Raw genomic sequence first — 17,037 nt, 5'->3', positions numbered from 1 at the left:
ATGCAATTTTAAAACACCAACCGCATTTCAATGGAACGAAAATCCTAGAAATCCTTGGAATACTTAATTTTTTAAGTATATACGGTTAAATTGCAATTAATTCTCAGACCATTCTAATTTAATCTTAGACAACAAAACAATTTTGAATAAACGTTACAACATCAAAAACTCTTCGATGAAATCAAAATCCTTCTCATGGAACAAACTTCAAAAACAATTGCAAACTCAAATCAGCCATTTTAAGCTATGTGCGATGCTTCCATTTTTGGTAAAAGTGCAGTTCTCTTGCAATCACACCAAGGCACCAACAAAACGATATCAGCAAATTCAAGACTTTTTACACAAGCAGAAAAAAGACTCTCGACAGTCATGAGAGAGTGAAAAGCCATCATATAAACCTCACCAGAAAAAGAATTCTTAATTCTGCATCAAAGCATCCAACATTATTATTTTCAGACCACAAACTCACTAGATTCCTCTGTGCACAAAAGTCTAATCCTAACCATAGAGTATATAGTTTTCAACTAATTTTAACAAAATTACCAAACCTACATATGGTTTGGACAGCAGGCAGAAAACTTGCTTTACCATATACACTTAGTCGAATTACACCACTTGAACTACTTACACGAAAAACAACTGTAGAAATACTACAAAATTTAAAAAAGTTTTTGGCAAAATACAAAACATCACCACGGCTAGAATGTAAAACTCAGTCAAATTTGTCTCTTATGCTAAACAAAAAAGAATCTGAGATATCTTCCATTCCATCTACATTGCCACAACAACCATTATGAAATCGATTTAATAGGTAAAGATAGATTCAAACCTATAACAAACTCATCGTGGATAAAAAAATTAACTTACAATCCAAATCAATTCAACAAGAAGGACAAAGAGTTTAAAAAATCTCACTAATAGAAGAAGAAGACTCAATTGATACAATAAATTTGGCAGGTTCTCTCGAAACCAGTCAAAGATACAATTAAAAAAATATTTGTTTTAGAAGACCCTTTGGACAACATACCATTATCAAAGAACAGAGTTCAAATTTTTTTTCTACCTAGAATAGAAAAATTAACACCTCAATTACCACAAAATATATCAAATTCTTGATCCTGCTATCAGACAACTGAAATCTTGGCTCATACACAAAACAAAATCCGTTGAAGCCGAGATCACATTTATAGGAAAACCTTACACCGATACTTCCGAAATTATAACAAAACCACAATAAATGAAAACAATGATACCTCTGAGTATCATTATCCAAAAATGTTTACCATTAAGTTTAATATTAAAGTAACTTCACACATCACATTCTTTGAATACAAACGGACACATGGAATAAAAACTAATCGTGTTCTAATTAACTCAAAGTTTCTTTTTTCCAAATGCACCAAATTGGATAAAATTACTTTGCAATGACTGATCTCATTTCAGTTGAAAAACACCTCTCCAAAAATAGCAAAAAAAACTCTAAAGGACAAATTTTATATTTTAACCATAGAATTTCTTTCGATACCAAAGGCGCTATAGCCCTCTCCTCGAAAAGAAGTTCATATATGAAAGTAACTGTAGATGCATTTTCACATCATGTAGCACTCAACGCTGCACCCCATTGTAGCGTTTATTAGGCTTATACAACACTCTTTGAACACAAGATAGCAAAATTTGGACTAACCGAAATCCTTGTAACAGATAACTGATCAGATTTCACAAACAATGAATAAATTACCTCATGTGAACTTTGATATATCAAAAACAAACTTTGAAATATATAGTGCCCCATGGACAGATAGGCTAGACGAAGGCATGAACTGCTCATTACAGGAATATTTTTGTTGTAAAACAAACGGAACCGATCAAAAGTACACCGAATGGTCAACAGACGTAAAACTTTGCCCATCAGCATATAATTCTCAGATCACAACGACATGTGGACTACCGCCGTTTGGATGGGTTTTTAACCAAAAACCAGGCAAAACTATAATGTTCACATCAAATTCATCGACAAATGCACAAGGTTATTGTCAACCAACAAATGATTCAATTTGTTACAACCTACCCTTTAACACTTGTGATAAAGATCTTTTTCACCACCCACAATAACTAAAAATAGCCTCTAGAGCCTACATTGAATATTTTTAAACAGTGATAAAAAACACAAGGAAATCTATCAGAAAATTGCAAAAAAATTTTTACAAAGACATAACATCCACTCCCTTAAAAATTTCCGCTTTACGCCAGCATCAGACCTAAAAATATGATTATTTGTTTTAATCAATAGAAAAATTGATTTCAAAATTGCTACAACCTTTTCGAAAAGAACCATATCAGATTACAGAAAAAACTACAGACGTTACAAAAAACTAATTGACCACAAGAAATAAGAAATTATACAGCATAGAAAGAATCTTTTACCATACAATCCGAAAAACTACGCTCTTCGCGAACTAACACTTTTTTCCTGTACAGGACTACACAATGTTGATGAAACAAAAATAATGATACAAAAATTCCAAAAACTCCAATCATTTACCAGAATTATCCCAAATGAATTATCACAAAACTCTCCAAAACGAATTGTTCAAGAGCAAAGAATTAATCGCAAATACAGGAAAAAATTCGAATACCCAAAAAAAGTAAAATCACAACGCCAATCATCTTGACTGAATCAATCAAAAAAAGTTTGCAAAATTTTTTATCGCATAAACTAAAAAAACAAAGAAAAAAATTTTCCAGCAACTCTCTGATTAAGTAATAACATCAATTATGTTTCTAATAAAAAAAATTATTATAATCATCTAAAACGAAAATTTTCAACTTTTTTTTCTGTTTTGTATCGCTCAGAAAAAACTGTTCCAAAATCAGTTGAATCATCACTCTTTATTCAACCATCACCGTTATTATTAGCCGACATAACTCCAATTGGAACAATATCTATAAATCTAACTCAAAGAACTCCAAGTCAAAAATTAGCACTACCTTCATATATGACATTTTGAATAAATATCGTATATAAGTTATCGTATACAACCCTCTTCTATCAATCATTACAAAAATTAACAATTTTGTCTCAATTTATACCCCAAATATCACCAAAAGGATATAACTAAATAAGCTCAACAAAATCAACCTGCCAAAATCAGTTAGCCAAAAAACATTCGATCTCACAAAACTCCCTAGTCATCTCACAAATAATAAGAGGAACCAGAAAATTAGGACCTATACACCCAGATTTTTTTTCACCAAAAACTCTTCATACTCAATTCAATTGTCAAAAATCGAAAACAATACGACCCACTAAAGCAAACCATTTTTCAAATGCTTCCTTCAAGTTTAGTTCAACATAATCTTAAAACAATTAATTCAAACTTTATTTCGACCCTTTTTTACAATTTGTCAACTTTGTATTCGGGTTCATAATCTTCTTTTTTCCATTTTTTAGTACTCAATTGAAATAATTTTGTTCCCTCAACTAAATCTATATTTCTCTCTTAAAAACTGTCAACCACCCAATCAGGTACCAAACTGAACAAGTTTTCTAGATGACACGAAGCTGACTAAGAAGGAAAATTTTTTTCATTCGTTTCGCATTTTTGCTCACCTTGATAGCTTCTCTAATTTTGCCACTTTATAAATGTATAAAAAGCTATAATTGTTTTTGTTCTATCATCTGTTTCAATAATTTTTTTGTTGAAGAAAAGTTAAAAAAATCACACAAACGTCAATGTTAACAAAATTGATATTAATCAACAAATTTCAAAAATGCTAATCTAAACCCTATTGAAGGTTCCCAAAACTCAGAATGCTAAAAAAAAAATTCATTCGGAAATTTTAACTAAAAAAAATTCAACTAACACAAGCTGTAAAGGAATATACTATACTATATCAAGGAATTCGCTTAACTTGTCAAAACGATCGAGGACGATCCCCCTACACGAACACAGACAACCATACTTTGGTTACCTGAAGAAACATGTACTACATTTCAAGCAAGCAAGATGGCATTTCACACAAAGCAATTTACAGAATCCATACCTTTGAAAAAATAAATCCTGATCGAACAAAACCAAACTCAATTCAATATAAAAATATACACGGGATAGAACAAAATTAACAAATTTACAAAACTACCCTGAAACTGGCATGCAAATTTTAAAAGCCAGTTTTTCGAAACCAATATTCAGAAAACCTCGAAAAAAAGCTTTGACTTGAAAATAGGCAAACTAATCCTTGATATGTTCGAACCAAATTAAAACAGAGAAGACGAAAAACCTTACACTCCCGAAGCATTTTACAAAACTCATAGAAACATTAAAGAGAATGTTCTTTCAGAAAACCAGGATAACACCAGTTTACAGGAAATATCCTTAAAGAATAACTCATATTTTGACGCAATTCACACTAAAAATCACCTCAATTTGAAACTAGATTACACAGATAGCAGAATTTTTCAAGAAATGTCACTTTCCGATTTAGAAACACTTTATCATTTATGTGAACTACAAAGAGCATAAACACTATAATCACTCGCTCTACCAGTACTTAAAAAACCCTATGCAAGATACCAATTGTTAGGCAACCGCTCTAATTTCATTGTCTTCGCAGACAACAAACTCTCGTATTACACATGCACAAAGAATTTTCCATCACTCTATGTATTTGGAGACAAAAGATGCTACCAACGTATACCCATAATTAATTTTTCAAAAACAGTATATTTTGTAGACTCTTTATCATGCCGCACATATTTTCGGGATACAGCTGTCCCATGTGGATCTCAGTATAGCCATAATGTGGTGACCCAAACGAAGATAAATATTATCTTCTCACTCCATACCCTACTTTAAAGCCATCTTCAAAGATATTCTCACCTGAAAGCATACGCGCAATCGCTCGCAATCCAAATAGAGATCTACAACCTATCGGCATATACTGTAAATCAGATATACAACATCATAATCAGACACAACAATTTTTGTTAGCTTTTTAAATATCAAAAACGAGATTCTAGCAATTCCAAGATTGCCCTTCAATATCTTAGAAAGATTATAAATATTATGTGCAAGGTTTGATTTCATAGGCTTTCTCTTTTAACTACTAAAAGAAGTCTATAACACGTGCGCAAAGCATGCACAAGTCAATAGACAAGCTAGCGTAGCACAAATTTTATTCGCAGGAACGTTTTTCAACTCCATGATCAAAATTCTTCTTGACGCTCAAATTAGCAAATAAACAATTACCTACAAAGCCAAACACATACGATACTCCACAAGGCAATACAAATATTACCCCTATGGCACCATCATGTTTACACAGTTTAGAAAATAACCACCCTCCATCACTAATCGCACAAAGCTATCGAACTACATTTTGACCGCCGAACGAATGTTACATAATAGTTACAACGTAGCCCTATATCTCATATAGCGCTCCAACAACCAACTATCGACGAAATACACGAAAAAAATGTAGAACAGCCGCCCCCTAAATTTTTTGTGCCGAAAACTATCATCTTTTTAGCCCACGTTGAGCCGTCAAGTAGAATCCCTCAACCGTCCCTTTTCCTATCCATCTAATCTCCAACACCACTATTCCCTCATTACAATTTCATATTTCTCCTCTTTTGTTCTTCCAAGTTTTTTTTCTAATTCACCACGCATGGACTCTGATGTCTGAAACCAAACAATTTTTACTACTATCATTATTTTTAAAAACTCAGAATTCGAAACACCCGATGAATTCTTAGAGTCCAAGCCCAGCCCCACTAAAATTTTCAGTCACCTTTTCAACCCATATTTACCCCTACTCCTGTTGAAAACTCTACCTCCACCTCCTCGCACCCTGAATCTACCATCAACCTTTCCCCTCCTTCATGTAATTCACCTGATGTAACAAGCCACAGCACAGATGACCAGCTAGAGCATGATTTAGACGGTTTTATTACCCATCAGCAACAGATTCATAACACCAATAACTCTTTAAAAACATTCTTCAACTAATCCACTCTTCTTCAAACAGCTTTTTTAATGAAAAGTAAACACTCCAATACTACACCACAAATCCTCATTAACCGCCCATCGTCAACCCGACGCCTTTACCATTACCCACGTCATAATAATACCCCCGCGTTTTTGGTAGAAAACCTCCCCCAATTCACCTATTACAACTTAGAAACCTCAGCCCAACGAGCACAATATGTTTTTGATAATTCCCTATGTTATTGTGTTTAATATCTGTTTTATGGAATACCTGTTTGAAGGGTTTTAGCAAATCTTTAGTTTGTTCCATTGTTCTAATTGGTATGATGATAATTGAATCTTTCCATAATTTGTTAATCTTGTGCCTTGTGCAGTGGCTAATTTACAGGAGGCTCTGGAAGGTAAGCGTTATGGGTGTAGATTGCGAATTTTATTCCTGGTAGGAATACTTAAAATTCTTGATTCTACGCTGCAGTCGAAAAAAGAATCTATTTTATTTTCTGGTTGTTTGAAATTTTTGTTTCTGGATTTTTAAAAGGAGTGGAATTGTCCAACTTTTTTCTTAAGCTGGTGATACTTTTTTGTTGTGTTTTGATATATATTCTTCTTATTTGATTCATTTTCAATTACAAGAAGAGTTTAAGTTACGTTATCTTGATTGTTTTTGGCTATTGAGGTTTTGAGTTAGGATATTCATTCTGGTAATAATTTGAGTCCTTCGGTGTTTCGTACTCATCTTCTACTTTATGCATGTTTTTAACCAATTTGTTTTCTAATTCACTTTCGTCATCTGTGTTTACAAAGTGTATATGGTTTAGTTGAAGTTCCGAAGTTTCCGTGTTGTCAATAACTGGGGGATCCGGAACTGTTTTGTTTGCAGATTGTACTTGATTGATTTGTCTTTGATTCTTTTGTGTACTAATTTTGTTTTGATTCTGTCGATTTTATTAGCGTGAATTGTTTCGGTACGGTGAATGAAAAAAATTTCATGAATTATCAAGGGATCTATTAATAAAACTATTATGGTACGGTTTGTTGTTTGGATGGTTTTTTGATTTATTGATACAATAGTTTCTATACGATTATTTGAATGAATTCCATTGCGGTTGTTTGAAGAATATCTTGAGCGATCATTCGAAAATTATCTATTCCGAGTGTTCAAATTTGAGCGATTCCTGTTGTGGTTTGAGTATTTACTCTGTTAGAATTCGATATAGAGTAATCGTTTCTGTTTTAATTGTTTTGAATATTGATATACTATTTTGGTTTTGTGCAGAGTAAGGTGAATTTTGTCGATCTTGTGATCCTCCACGAAAACTATTAGAATAAGGGGATTGTGATCTGGTATTACTGAAAGTAGTTGAGTGTGGTTTTCGTGAGCTATTTTTACTTCGATTGTTTGTGTTCGGTAAATACTGTTTTTTTTTCATGTATTGATACAAAATTTTCATTGGTTCTTTGTATTTTGGTGGCCTAATTGCATTCAGCAATGCTATGTCTGTATCTGCGACAAAAATTATACCATTTTTTAAATGAAGATTTGCCTTTAAAAGTTGGTTTGTTTTCTTAGATGTTCAGGATTGGAGTATTTTTTTCTGCTAACTTGTTGTCGGAGTCTTGAAAGTTATCTAAGTGTAAAGTTGTTGTTTGAAAATTAGCTGCGTGTTGCTGTTTCAAATTTTCTGTTTTCTCTGGTTTCGTTGTGAAATAAGCTTGTTCTATTTTGTCTACTAACTTTCGAAAATCAATATCAAGTTTTCGGATTGATCATGGGTGTGATTTTCTCTTTTTAATTGCAGTTTTTTTAAATTTTGTTGTTAAGGTCATCATTAGAATTTCTGTATTTTTGTTATTTTTTTTGTGTTTTGAGAGAAGAAAAAATTCGTACTAGATTTTTGATACCTACCGTAAGTTGTTTTATTGTTTCATTCGGAAGTCTACGAATTTCGTCCCAAAAGACGTGTTGTTTATTTCGTTCAGAGTCGGACATTTTCGAAACATTTTGGGTAAATCATTTCCAATTGGATTTATTTTCTGTGGGTAAAACTGAAAAACATTTTTTGGGCTGCGCTATCGAGTGTAATTTGTATCAGTGCTGAGCGCTTCTGAATCCAATTGTGACGAAGTGATCAGTTTTTAGGTTCTGGGCCTGTGTTTTAGATAAGGTTAGCTGAAACAACAACGTTTAAGCAGTCTTCTACTGAGTATTCAGGATATGTTCTTGAAAATACCATGAGTGGTATAATAGATGTTATAGATGATCCAGCCATAAGGTATGGATTCATTGTCATTTGCAGTGACTCTACTGTGTTTGGTATTTGTGTAAAGTTTGTAAGTTGATTTTGTAATTTCATGTTGGTGTAAATAATAAATTAACGGGATTTTTTCTTTCATGGATTCAGGTAGGTGACTTTGAGTATTTGTATAATATTTTGGTTGTACCTTTTGAGCTGGTTATATCAAAATTTGTCTTTGAGAGGATTGTTGTGTGGTTGTCTTGCTTGTTGGAGGTTCATGTAAGGTTCGAAAACATCTGGTTGAAAAATAGCATCTGGTTGATCTGTATCATTCCAATGATTTTTTCGTTGATTGTTATTAAATTTTGTTGGTTTTGATGAAATTAAGTTCCATCTTCAAAATAATGTGGTTGGCTTCCTATGAAATGCCTGGTAGTTGGGTCGTTTTTTTTGGCAAAAATGGATAAATATTAGTGCGATCTGTCTGAGTTTTTCTTTTGTCATGAAAATTACAGATTGAGATATTGTATTTAGTGCCTGTTGGGTATAAGTTTGTTCCTGCCACTGATTTTGTGCTGTAAAGAGTGTTCGTGCTATGGGAGTGTTTCGATTAATTCTTCGTTAAGAAAAATGGATGGAGTTTGGATATCTTGTTGTGTTAAGTTTCTGTTACCATTAATGATTTCTTGTGTGTTTAGAAAATTTGATTATAAACTAGTGTTGCTTGTCCTTTCAATAAACATTTCGTTTTATTTTAAAGGGGTTTTTTCAGTTGTGAGTGGAGTTACTCTGAAATTGTCCTTGTGTACGGAAATGGTTGCAATAGCTGGACATGAAATATCACCTGGGACGTTGATTATACAAATATTATAAATGAGACCATTCAGGGTCCCGTACATAATCCGCTTCGTCTACCAAAACAGTTTCAATGTTTGTTTGTCGTCTAAATTTTTTTCTTGCTTGTGAAATTAGATCTAGGTTTTGTTCAAATTATTCTATAGTTAACCATGCTAGGTTTCCTTGTAGATCAATTTTAGTTATAAGTGATGTTTCACTATCAGTGAGTGTTTCACGAAACGAGTCTGGAAATTGTGAAAAAAGATTTAAGTTGTGTATTACTGTTGCGTTTCGAGATGTTTGTGGTAGTGGTATATAAAACGTTTCATTCGTTTCTAATATAGAAATACATCTATAAATGATGAAAAAACATCATTTGTGAAAAATGAGTTTGCTCTTTGTGAGTTTCGATGTTGAATAATTTGATTCATTATGTAAAAAAAATTGAGGAATATAGTCTTATATCATCTATTTGCATTCGATGTGATGGTTGATTTGATGATTGGTGTGGAAAATATGCCGTAGTGTGTAATGATATTACTGATACCTGGTAGGTAGTGATTGAGTATTTGTCTTTTGAATTTCAATTCTTGTTCCTCTTTGAAAAAAATATACGTTTAGATTATGGCAAAATTATGGCGGAATCGCTATATGGATTACTGACAATCAAATTGGGGATTTTTGACAAAATGTTGGGTTATCGTCGTATGGAATCATTTTTTTGTGCAAAATTACGGTTAATGTGAAACTTTCAAAATGTCGTATTGGTTGATTCCAATTGCAGAGTCTTACTGGTTTGCAAAAATACAAATTTTTTTCTACATTTAACTATTATAGATGATGCTGTTGTTGGTTCTGGTTCTCAAAAATATCTTTGATTGTCAGCTAGTTTCCTTTTGTTGTGGGTTAAATCTCGAAAGTTTTGACGTTCTTGTATTAATGTTGAGTCAAAATCCGAAACTGTGTTTCGTGTTCTGCAAAACTTGAACTATTTTTTGTTTTTGTTCGGTGAGTATTGCCTTCTTTGTTCTTTGTTTTCTGGATCAGACGTATCCTATCTTTTGTAATTTTCTTTTTTAGTCAATCAATTATGAAATATTATTGATTGTGTGTTCCCTAAAATATCTCTTGAGTTGGGTTTTCTATCTCCTAAACTGTTGCTTCTTACAAATTTTGTGAGGTTATCTTAATTCTTCGGGATAAGTATATAGAACGGTAGGAGAGAGAGAGAGAGTATATGATTCCTTAGAATGATTTTATACTTTCTGAAGTGGTTAAGTTTTATGAGAAAACTTAATCTGACGTTTGGTTTCGATTTGTGATCGAGGGTTGGTAATATTAAATCAATCCACAAGGTTCAAGTATAACTGGATTACAAGTAAATTTAGGTCTTACTAATTTTAAAATATGTTTTAGCTCGTTTCGATTAAGAGGAGGGGCTCATGTGAAGGATGAAGTAACCGTTTCTTCACTGTTTATTTTAACTAGAACTGTTTGTTATTTGAGAAATTTTCGCGTATTCCTGGGTAACTTGTAAAGTTTGGGCAAAAAGACGTTTGAGGTCGTTAGACAGTAGTGTTAGGAGTGGAGGAACAAAATTGTTCTAATTGATCCAAGAAAATACTTGATTATCAACAATTTAAAATGAATTTAAAAAAAAATAAATTAAGGTTTTAAACATTCAAGGACAACCTTGATGATCTGGTTTAAATAAAAGTTAGGTTAGTTTAAACAAGGATTAGCTTTGACTAAATTATAATATGAAATTGATGATTTTACGAAAAAGTTAGAATTTAAAATTTAAACTATATTAGTTTTTTGAGTGATAATGTGCTCTGTTTAAGATGAAGAAACAAAGAAGATCAATTAAGCAGGACCGGAATCCTTAAGAAGCAGGGAACTTTTTATGGTTTTGATAAAATTTAACTAAAATAATTATCTAAATAGTTTTTGTCTTTTTCTTTCAATCAGTTTTAAATTTACAAAAGTTTTAAAGTTACTGGATAATTTTGAAAAAAAACGACTGGTCTAAATCGATATTGTTTTGCGATGTTACTAGTATATACATCATTGAGAGACATAACTTGGAAGAGAACTCTACTTAGGGTTAGGGTTTATGTTATTTCGTATTAGTGATTGAAAATGTACTGCATTGACAATTTTGTTCAAAAGTAATCGTTGCAGTCCGCTTTCTCGTTTCACGACGTACAAGCTCAGTTCGCTGTTCGCGTTTTGACCTGGTGTAAGCTTGAATACTCACTGATTTTGGTTAGACTATTGAGACGTGAATATAAGATTTCAATACTTCGTAACATTTTGTGTTGTGGTTTGGATCTTATTTCTATTTTGAGTTTGCTAAATTTAAAGATGTAGAGGTCTGTTCTAGACTTTTAGTCGCACCAGATGAGTTCATGTCCGGAGTGGTTCACTCATAGAGTAATTTGAGATAAAGTACACTGTCTGTTCGTCACGCTTTCTTATTTTCGGCCGAATTGATTCGTGCAACTTCTTAGTCTAATAGCAATCTTAATTTTACTCTTAAATCTCCTAGTCGCAATAGATCTAGTGTATGCTGGTATTTGCGAGGCTAGATATCTGGAGCTGTTCGGGAGAAGAGCAACTGTTTGCTAGGTTAAAATTATTTTGATCTGACTGAAACTACAAATTGATTTAAGTGTTAATTATGAATCAAGATTGGTTAGTACTGAGTATTATACAGAGATAGTTTATCAAGAGTATAATAGGATAAAATAAATACTTGTTTTGAGCTGGTTCCACGTATTAGAAACCTACTCAATTTAATAACGCCCATTTAATCTACCCGCCACTCATTTTCTCAATTCGCGTTCACCTCTTTTCCCAATTTATTTTTTACACATGTTTGAAACCCCTGCAACATTCCCCCGACCCAGTCCCCTCAGTCCACTCTCAGTTAAACTAACCACTCGCTCGCTCCCCCAGTCCCCCAGCTCCCTCGGCTTTCCCTTGATCTCCCACTAGACCGTCCCCTATTTGAACCCCTCGTCCTTCCAGGATTAACCTGGCCCCATCCCCAGTTCACACCCACCCCCAGCAGCCCCCCGTATATACTTCTCGTTTACATCCCCCTGCTTGCATCCACCCTCACACTTATCCCTCTCTAAGTGGAACGGTAAACGGGGGAGGGTCGTAAACGAGGGGATGGGGATAAACGTGGGGGGTAAATTGGATTAGGGAGAGTAACTAAAGATCATCAAAAAACAAGAAACTAAAAGTTTATGTTGATATTTGTGATTCAAAAAATTGGAAAAAAGACGTTTTTACGTCAAACCAAATCTCTTTTTATCTGTAAAGTGCGTGTATCAAGCCAAAAGCAACAGTTAAGTTTTGAATATATTGCACTGTTTTTGACAATTTCAGAACAAATTACGAAAAAAACTCTAAACCATTAAAATGGATCAACTGTACAATTTTCCCCCTAAGCGACTTGCCTTAGAACCCCATCCCAAGCATGCATTAAATCTGAAAATTGATTCTTTATAAAATATGCATTTTACATAATCGCGCATATAAACTTTTGTATGCGGGATTGAATTTTGTTTGCTAGTAGTTGCTGAGATTATTATTTCACTTCAAGTTTTTTTAATAATACGTTTAATTTTGAATGAATATAGGTTATTTTCAAAGTTAGTTCATACAAAATCCATATTTTCTCCCCCTAATTTGATTTGGGGGGGGGGGGGGGGTGGAATTGTTTGGTTGTTCCATTAGAACTGATTATGCTCCATTGATTCATTTTTGATTATTTTATTTAAATTAAAATAGTTTTTTTTTATTTTACAAAAGTTTAAATTTTAATTCATTTTTAAACGGCATTTTTTTTTCAAAGATTGGTAATTAAATTCCACGATCCCGGGTTGACCAAAATTCTTATCATACAATTTCTCTCAGGAAAAAATTATTGTCATACAGTTCCATACAGTTCCATATGTACAGAAAATTGTATGAAATCTCTATGACAAACGTTTTTTACATATAAGAAAAATTTATGATGAGTATTTTCCATGAACCAAAAAGTAGATTTATCTTTTTATTTAACTTCTAAAATGTTTTGGGTTGTGTTCGTAACCGAACGCAACTGACAAAATCCTTGGTTTACTCAAAGCACCAAAGGTTGGACGATCTTGCAATTCAGATGCATATCAAACGACCTGAATTGTCTAAGACCTGTCTTTCACAAATTATATCACCAAAGTAACAAATTTTTGAATTTTGGCAAAGTTTTCAACTATGAATATTTTTAAAAAATGAATTTTAACATTATCAGAAATGGATTAGAACATACATAAACATGCCATACAAAAGAAATAGGAGTTTTCAGCGCTTTTGAAAAAACTTTTAAGCAAAAAGTCAAAAATCCAATATAAGTGTATCCAGGACTACGTTATGCACAGAAAAATTAACTCTTGCATGCAAAAAAAAATTTGGAAAAGGTTTAAAAAAAAGCTAGTCATTCAATTGCTATTTATGGGAATTGTATGATAAGCATGGTACCTCGATTTTTTATCACCAGTTTGTTTTATTAGAATCAAACAGCCGCAGAAATTAGTTTGGATCTTTTTTCAAGCCTTTTTCGAAATTGTATGAAAATTGTATGACAATCATTTTTCCATACATTTGATGTATTTAATTGTATGATAAGCTTTTTCGGTTTATGGAGGTCAACCCGGGATAATTGATCATTATCCATGAAACTCCAGTACGAGCTTAAAAAGAAACACACGCATGCACGCTTGCAAGTGTGCCAATAACAAACACATTTTATCTTTTGTCTAATCCTGTTGTTCAGAAGAGCCTATTACAATTTATTAACTGACTTTGGATAGTTAAAATGGTTGAAATACCATACGTCTCAACAATCATAGCACCCAAAAAAAAATCAGCCTTATAAGTCCCAAAATTCATTTTCTTGAATTTGATTGGCTGAAATTTGAACCAACCAATTTATGGATTGATTGTTTACTGTTCAAGCAGCATAAACTCAAGCTGTAGAATAAAGACCACCACAGCCGCGCCAACGTGTGGCGAACTTGCCAACAGAGGGTAGACCACTGGCGACCTCAAACCGAGATTTGGCTAGTTTAGTCTTTTAACCAATTGAAAAGATTTGGGACTTAAGCGACTGCTTTTTTATTTGGGACATATGGGAATGATTTTTCATTTTGGAACATATTAATACCCACCGTTAAACTAAATCATCATAGCTTTTTCTCGTTTAGTAGTTACACACGTCTCGAGATTTTTTAATCCAGAAAACCTAAATCCTAGGGATTGCGAAATTAGACAACAATCAAATTAGACGGAGGCACTTAAAACGCGTACTTAGCAAATTTTCTAATTCAGAACTGAAATATATATATTTTTTCAGATCTAAATTTCACATCTGAAATGGGTTTTGAAATGTTTAAATAACTCTTGGATACTGTAAGGATCGGCTATTTTAGATCCAATTTCAGATTTAAAGTTTAGTTTTTCTTGGTTCTTCTGATCTGAAAAAATCTGTTTTAGAACTAATTTCAGATCTGATTTTTGTTTTTCTTGATAAATTCAGATCTGATAAATCAATGGTTCTGACTCAATTTTTGCTATTTTTTATACTTTTGTATCTGACAGCTTCTGCTAACTAACAGCAGGTACTCAGCAAAGTCTCCAATGAGAGACTGCCAGAATATGTTTCCCCAAGCATTAGATAAACATTCGAAACGCAGAAATAGCGCATGAGAATCAAAATTTTGATGTTTTTAACAGTTCAAAAAAACAGTTTATCACAGTTAAGCAAGAAATTAAATTCGAAAAAAAAAACAGTTAGTGAATTTATTCGGAAGTTTTTTTACCGCTAGTTAACCTAAAGGTTGCAAATTGTGTATTGCAGAATTGTGTAATGCAGAAACATAAAAAAATCAATGGTTTGCTCAAAATGCATAAATTATAATTTAACAAAGGTTTTTCTGATCTAAGTTCAGATCTGAAATGTTGTTTTTCAAGGTTATTTCAGATCTGAAAATTTTTATTTCACATCAAATTTTCCGATATGAAGTTTTCAAAATTTTTCTTAGATATGAAATGAAGAACTTCAGATCGGAGAATCAACTAATGTAAGAAATATAGAACTTCAAATCTTGCACAGAAAATCCCCGAAAGAAAATTAGACGTTTTTGCAAAATTTCCTCTTGTGAAAAAATAGACACAAATGAGAGAGAATAAATTTTTTTGCAGTCAAACTGCGCGAGAAATATCAAGTTGTTTAGAGACAACAGCTAATTCTGATCAGAAATAATAATGAAAATTAAGATTTTCAAGGAAATCCTTACTTTATTTAAACATTTCACTAAGAAATTCTGGCCAAAAAATTAGATTAGGTTTAGAGTATTCCAGGTCAGAAATCGAACGGGGAGGGTTCTCAAGCTGGAGTGAACGAAAGCTGGAAAGATTTCAACCAATCAAAATCTCTAACCGTTCCTATTGGCTAAATGCCCTTCCCATACAATCGAAGTCATTATTAACAAGACATGATAGTATAATAAAAATACAAGATGCAGATATAATAGGTGCTGGTATAATAAACTTAGATTTTTGTTTTTCCATTCTTCGTAAATCAGTATCCAAGAAAAACTAAAACTGTTCCATTCCGCCTTCGATCCGGCATTATTTTCATTCATCTGCTTATTATATGGTCGGTCAAAATTAACACTAATGGCCTGATTTTATTTGCTTACTTTGATGTTTTTGCGAATTTCCGGAGATTTTTGAATACTCAGCTAGCAAAAACTTCTTCATTTGCTAAATTTTCAAAGCGTAAAAAATCTATACTAAAGAAACTGCTTATTTGGCTTCAATTAAAAAGTGAAACGTCGGAGACTTATCTGCTTTTTCCCGGGACGCTACTTGTCTGTTAGAGAAAAAAACTTCTACTCTAAACCTTACTAAACATAATTCTAGGAATACCAACTTATTTTGAAAAAAAAAACAATTTCAATGTTTTAAAAATATCTTTTTCTGCTGGCCGCTAAAAAAATAGGGGTCGTATGCACAAAACGGCCTAAAATAAGAATTTCTATATCTTGATCTTAAGTCAAAATATGGTTGAATCTGATTGGTTCATTGGCCAATCAAATGCAAACAACATGGTCCGGCATTTCAAATAAAATTTGAAGCTGATAAAATTTTCGGCCGAAATGACCGAAACCATTTACATTTTTCGCGTTGAAACCATTTTACTGAACTTTTTTTTGATGTTTTTTCACGAAAAAAACATGAAATGAGTTTTTTAATTGACTAAGATTCAAGTTCTCAATTACTTCGGCTAATATTTTTTTCTGCTGGAACAGTTGCTTGACAAGCCTGATCATGTTGCTTGAAATTGAATGGCTGATATTAGCCAATCAAATTCTGTCGCATTTATTTTAGCTAAAGGATATAAAGATTTTGATTTGGGACCGTTTTGTGCATAAGACCCAAAATAAGTTTTGTTTCAAGCTGAGAATAATCAACATCTTTCGAACAGACGTTTATTGGGTTCAAAAATTATATATAAGACGGCAAAATTATTCCAAAATAAAATAAAAAACTTTAAAATTCTGAATTACCAGGTGACGTGAAAATTTATACCCAATTTTGAAACAGTTGCCTTTTTTGATAAAAAAGGGTTACCCCCCTTATTACGAGCTATGTTCGACAGAACTTCATTGCTACTTTACTTGTAATCGCTTAAAAAAATACGTGTAACACTAGTTGTGTGCACATTAGTTTTGTTAAGGGTTCCGCATTGAGTCAATTTAGCTAGTTGTTTCGGATTCCGCAAAAGTAAGCGTATTCCGCAACTTGTAAAAGAATTCCACAGTTTTGAGCGGATTCCGCAGGTTACATGGTTTAGCGTGTTTTTCCGACTTTCGTACCGAAAGTACGGGAATAGTTGTGCTCGGGTGTGGTTTTTTCTT

This window comes from Symsagittifera roscoffensis, chromosome 1 (genome assembly GCF_963678635.1).
Source record: "Symsagittifera roscoffensis chromosome 1, txSymRosc1.1, whole genome shotgun sequence".
Taxonomy (NCBI): Eukaryota; Metazoa; Xenacoelomorpha; order Acoela; family Convolutidae; genus Symsagittifera; species Symsagittifera roscoffensis.
This window is presented reverse-complemented; position numbering follows the sequence as displayed.